Source organism: Coregonus clupeaformis, unplaced genomic scaffold (genome assembly GCF_020615455.1).
Source record: "Coregonus clupeaformis isolate EN_2021a unplaced genomic scaffold, ASM2061545v1 scaf1790, whole genome shotgun sequence".
Taxonomy (NCBI): Eukaryota; Metazoa; Chordata; class Actinopteri; order Salmoniformes; family Salmonidae; genus Coregonus; species Coregonus clupeaformis.
Genome location: NW_025535244.1, coordinates 41,501 through 47,500, shown reverse-complemented (window position 1 = coordinate 47,500; position 6,000 = coordinate 41,501). Strand labels below are relative to the sequence as shown.

General features: G+C 46.3%; 1 protein-coding gene across 1 annotated transcript in view; it reads right to left on the bottom strand.

The window, feature by feature from the left end:
* LOC121543182 (small conductance calcium-activated potassium channel protein 3-like) overlaps positions 1-6,000 on the bottom strand; it is a 56,190-nt gene that overhangs the window by 23,876 nt on the left and 26,314 nt on the right.

Sequence of the window (6,000 nt, the reverse complement as noted above, 5' to 3'; positions counted from 1 at the left end):
ACTGTCTGTTAACTCTCAATTAACTATCTGCTAACAGTCTGCTAACTGTATGCTAACTCTCAGCTAACTCTCTGCTAACTGTCAGCTAACTGTCTGTTAACTGTCAGCAAACTAGTGGTGCGCGTCGTCAGCCAGGTCCGGCCCGTTCCTGCTCCCCGCATCCAGCCAGTGGTGCGTATGTCCAGTCCGGCACGGCCCGTGCTTGTTCCACCGGTGCCTGGTCCGGCACCGGTCAGCTGCTCCACTCCGGAGCCAGAGCAATCCGCTCCACCGGGGTCCAGTCCAGCTCCGGTCAGCGGCTCCACTCCAGAGCCAGAGCAGTCCGCTCCACCGGTGCCTGATCCAGCTCCGGTCAGCGGCTCCACTCCGGAGCCAGAGCAGTTCGATCCACCGTCGTCGGGTCCAGCTCCAGTCAGCGGTTCCAGTCCAGACCCAGACGTCAGCCCCTCTCCAGGTTCGGGGTCTCCCACACCAGGGTCCAGACAGGGCTTGGTACGTCGTGGGAGGAAGGAGAGGGGAAGCAGCGCGCCGAGGTCCAGACCAGATCAGGGGCGCAACGGGGAGGTGGAGAGTAAGTGGTGGTCACACCCGGAGCCGGATCCACCTCCGAGGCGGAATGCCCACCCGGCCCCTACCCTGTTATGTTTAGGTGGCGCGGTCGGAGTCCGTACCTTTGGGGGTACTGTCACGCCCTGACTCTGAGGACTTGTATTTGTTGAGTCAGGGTGTGTATTTTCCATGTTGTGTGTATCTATGTTGATTTCTATATTTTAGATCTAGCATGTGCAGATCTATGTTGGCCGGGGTGGTTCCCAATCAGAGGCAGCTGTAGCTCGTTGTCTCTGATTGGGGACCATACTTAGGCAGCCTTTTGGCACCTGTTAGTTGTGGGATATTGTTCCGTGTGAGGTATGTTATTTGTCTACCTTGGACTTCACGTTTCGTTTGTTGTTTTTGTCGTGTTGTTTATTCGTTAATAAACATGTATGCTTATCACGCTGTGCCTTGGTCCGTCTCGTTCGTAAACGATCGTGACATGGAAGAAGGTACTCTGGTCAGATGAGACTAAAATTGAGCTTTTTGGCCATCAAGGAAAACGCTATGTCTGGCGCAAACCCAACACCTCTCATCACCCCGAGAACACCATCCCCACAGTGAAGCATGGTGGTGGCAGCATCATGCTGTGGGGATGTTTTTCATCGGCAGGGACTGGGAAACTGGTCAGAATTGAAAGAATGATGGACGGCGCTAAATACAGGGAAATTCTTGAGGGAAACCTGTTTCAGTCTTCCAGAGATTTGAGACTGGGACAGAGGTTCACCTTCCAGCAGGACAATGGCCCTAAGCATACTGCTAAAGCAACACTCGAGTGGTTTAAGGGGAAACATTGAAATGTCTTGGAATGGCCTAGTCAAAGCCCAGACCTCAATCCAATTGAGAATCTGTGGTATGACTTAAAGATTGCTGTACACTAGCGGAACCCATCCAACTTGAAGGAGCTGGAGCAGTTTTGCCTTGAAGAATGGGCAAAAATCCCAGTGGATAGATGTGCCAAGCTTATAGAGACATACCCCAAGAGACTTGCAGCTGTAATTGCTGCAAAATGTGGCTCTACAAAGTATTGACTTTGGGGGGGTGAATAGTTATGCACGCTCAAGTTTTCATTTTTTTTGTCTTAATTCTTGTTTGTTTCACCCCAAAAAATATTTTGCATCTTCAAAGTGGTAGGCATGTTGTGTAAATCAAATGATACAAACCCCCAAAAAATCAATTTTAATTCCAGGTTGTAAGGCAACAAAATAGGAAAAATGCCAAGGGGGGTGAATACTTTCGCAAGCCACTGTAAATCCCCATGGATTGATGAGGAATTGAAAAATGGTATGGTTGAGAGGGATGAGGCAAAAGAGATGGCAAATAGGTCTGGCTGTACAACCGATTGGCAAACGTACTGCAAATTGAGAAATCATGTTACTAAACTGAATAAAAAGAAGAAGAAACTACACTATGAAACAAAGATAAATGACATAAAGAATTATAGTAAAAAGCTTTGGAGCACCTTAAATGAAATTTTGGGCAAAAAGGCTAACTCTGCTCCATCATTCATTGAATCAGATGGCTCATTCATCACAAAACCCACTGATATTGCCAACTACTTTAATGATTTTTTCATTGGCAAGATTAGCAAATTTAGGCATGACATGCCAGCAACAAACGCTGACACTACACATCCAAGTATATCTGACCATGATTATGAAAGACAAGCATTGTAATTTTGAATTCCGTAAAGTAAGTGTGGAAGAGGTGAAAAAAGTATTATTGCTGATCAACAATGACAAGCTACCGGGGTTTGACAACTTGGATGGAAAATTACTGAGGATAATAGCGGACGATATTGCCACTCCTATTTGCCATATCTTCAATTTAAGCCTACTAGAAAGTGTGTGCCCTCAGGCCTGGAGTGAAGCAAAAGTTATTCCCCTACCTTAGAATAGTAATGTCCCCTTAACTGGCTCAAATAGCCGACCAATCAGCCTGTTACCAAACCTTACGTAAACTTTTGGAAAAAATGGTGTTTGACCAGATAAAATGCTATTTTACAGTAAACAAATTGACAACATACTTTCAGCACGCTTATAGGAAGGACATTCAACAAGCACAGCACTTACACAAATGACTGATGATTGGCTGAGATATAAATATTGTGGGGGCTGTTTTGTTAGACTTCAGTGCGGCTTTTGACATTATCAATCATAGTCTGTTGCTGGAAAAACGTATGTGTTATGGCTTTACACCCCCTGCTATATTGTGGATTAAGAGTTAGCTGTCTAACAGAACACAGAGGGTGTTCTTTAATTGAAGCCTCTCCAACAAATCCAGGTAGAATCAGGAATTTCCCAGGGCAGCTGTCTAGGCCTCTTACTTTTTTCAATCTTTACTAACGACATGCCACTGGCTTTGAGTAAAGCCAGTGTGTCTATGTATGCGGATGACTCAACACTATACACGTCAGCTACCACAGCGACTGAAATGACAGCAACACTTAACAAAGAGCTGCAGTTAGTTTCAGAATGGGTGGCAAGGAATAAGTTAGTCCTAAATATTTCAAAAACTAAAAGCATTGTATTTGGGACAAATCATTCACTAAACCCTAAACCTCAACTAAATCTTGTAATGAATAATGTGGAAATTGAGCAAGTTGAGGAGACTAAATTGCTTGGAGTAACCCTGGATTGTAAACTGTCATGGTCAAAACATATTGATACAACAGTAGCTAGGATGGGGAGAAGTCTGTCTATAATAAAGCGCTGCTCTGCATTCTTAACACTATCAACAAGGCAGGTCCTACAGGCCCTAGTTTTGTCGCACCTGGACTACTGTTCAGTCGTGTGGTCAGGTGCCACAAAGAGGGACCAATGTAATTGGCTCAGAACAGGTCAGCACGGCTGGCCCTTGGATGTACACAGAGAGCTAACATTAATAATATGCATGTCAATCTCTCCTGGCTCAAAGTGGAGGAGAGATTGACTTCATCACTAGTTGTATTTGTGAGAGGTATTGACATGTTGAATGAACCGAGCTGTCTGTTTGAACTACTGGCACACAGCTCGGACACCCATGCATACCCCACAAGACATGCCACCAGAGGTCTCTTCACAGTCCCCAAGTCAAGACCAGACCATGGGAGGCGCACAGTACTACCTAGACCCATGATTACATGGAACTCTATTCCACATCAAGTAACTCACGCCAGCAGTAAAATTAGATTTAAAAAACAGATAAAAATACACCTTATGGAACAGCGGGGACTGTGAAGCAACACAAACATAGACACATGCATACAAACACACGATAACATATGCACTATACACAAAAAAAATGGAAGAAGTTCAAGATGACAGTCAATCACCCTCGGTCTGGGGCTCCATGCAAGATCTCACCTCGTGGGGCATCAATGATCATGAGGAAGGTGAGGGATCAGCCCAGAACTACACGGCAGGACCTGGTCAATGACCTGAAGAGAGCTGGGACCACAGTCTCAAAGAAAACCATTAGTAACACACTACGCCGTCATGGATTAAAATCCTGCAGCGCACGCAAGGTCCCCCTGCTCAAGCCAGCGCATGTCCAGGCCCGTCTGAAGTTTGCCAATGACCATCTGGATGATCCAGAGGAGGAATGGGAGAAGGTCATGTGGTCTGATGAGACAAAAATAGAGCTTTTTGGTCTAAACTCCACTCGCCGTGTTTGGAGGAAGAAGAAGGATGAGTACAACCCCAAGAACATCATCCCAACCATGAAGCATGGAGGTGGAAACATCATTCTTTGGGGATGCTTTTCTGCAAAGGGGACAGGACGACTGCACCGTATTGAGGGGAGGATGGATGGGGCCATGTATCGCGAGATCTTGGCCAACAACCTCCTTCCCTCAGTAAGACATTGAAGATGGGTCGTGGCTGGGTCTTCCAGCATGACAACGACCCGAAACACACAGCCAGGGCAACTAAGGAGTGGCTCTGTAAGTAGCATCTCAAGGTCCTGGAGTGGCCTAGCCAGTCTCCAGACCTGAACCCAATTGAAAATCTTTGGAGGGAGCTGAAAGTCCTTATTGCCCAGCGACAGCCCCGAAACCTGAAGGATCTGGAGAAGGTCTGTATGGAGGAGTGGGCCAAAATCCCTGCTGCAGTGTGTGCAAATCTGGTCAAGACCTACAGGAAACGTATGATCTCTGTAATTGCAAACAAAGGTTTCTGTACCAAATATTAAGTTCTGCTTTTCTGATGTATCAAATACTTATGTCATGCAATAAAATGCAAATTAATTACTTAAAAATCCTACAATGTGATGTTCTGGATTTTTGTTTTAGATTCCGTCTCTCACAGTTGAAGTGTACCTATGATAAAAATTACAGACCTCTACATGCTTTGTAAGTAGGAAAATCTGCAAAATCGGCAGTGTATCAAATACTTGAGAGTAGAGTAGAGGCCTGAGGGCACACACTTAATATGTTGTGAAATCTGTTATGACTGTATTGTAATGTTTTTTAAATGTATTTTGCTGGACCCCAGGAAGAGTAGCTAATGGGGATCCATAATAAATACAAATACAAATACAAACTCTCAGCTAACTGTCTGCTAACTGTCTGCTAACTGTCTGCTAACTCTCAGCTAACTGTCTGCTAACTGTCTGCTATCTCTCAGCTAACACACAAGGAACCTAAGTGATCCCATTATCCCAGTCACACCATTACTCTGAGACATCATTATGGCCGTATTTCTGGTATCATTATGAACACACTCTAACCATATTGCTTTAATTGCTGTGTTTTTCCTGCTCAGTTGATGTTTGCTTTCTTAATTGCTGTGGTTGCTGTTGATACTGTCGCCAGGGTGATAGTTATGAGAAAGTGCTAAGAGCAGGGTTTCAGTAGAGACCCTCCCCTTCAGGGAGAGACGGGGCGAGCGAGAGAGAGAGAGAGAGAAAGAGACGCACAAGTGGTTATCTCAACCCTGTTACCACGAAAATACTTCCACCTTGCTACCATACAGCGGGTAAACGCAAGTATTTCCCGTGACTGTGCATCAAAACCAAATGTCTACCTGGCCCACCACTCCACCCTGGGCGTGAACAGCCTTTATGACTGGGTCCACCTATACAAGGCAGCAGTGCCCACCTTCGCCCAGACCCTAAAGGATATCGCCCTCAACCGCAGACCCAACACCTCACACAGGAGCAACAGATCAACAGACACCCCGCCCAGACCAGCGAGACACTCTCCCAGACCTGCGGGACCCCCCCCTAGGACCAACACATAGAGGACCCCCGCAGAGAGGACCTACATCCAGACCACAGCACCATCAACCACATCTACACCCCCACCCCCACCAATTAATTCCCCCCCAAGTCAACCATGCCCACACCCCATTTAGGCCCCCTCAAATCAGACCTATGCCCCTCCTACCCACCCCAAGCCCCCCACTCCCACAAAGAGGGTCTCAACAT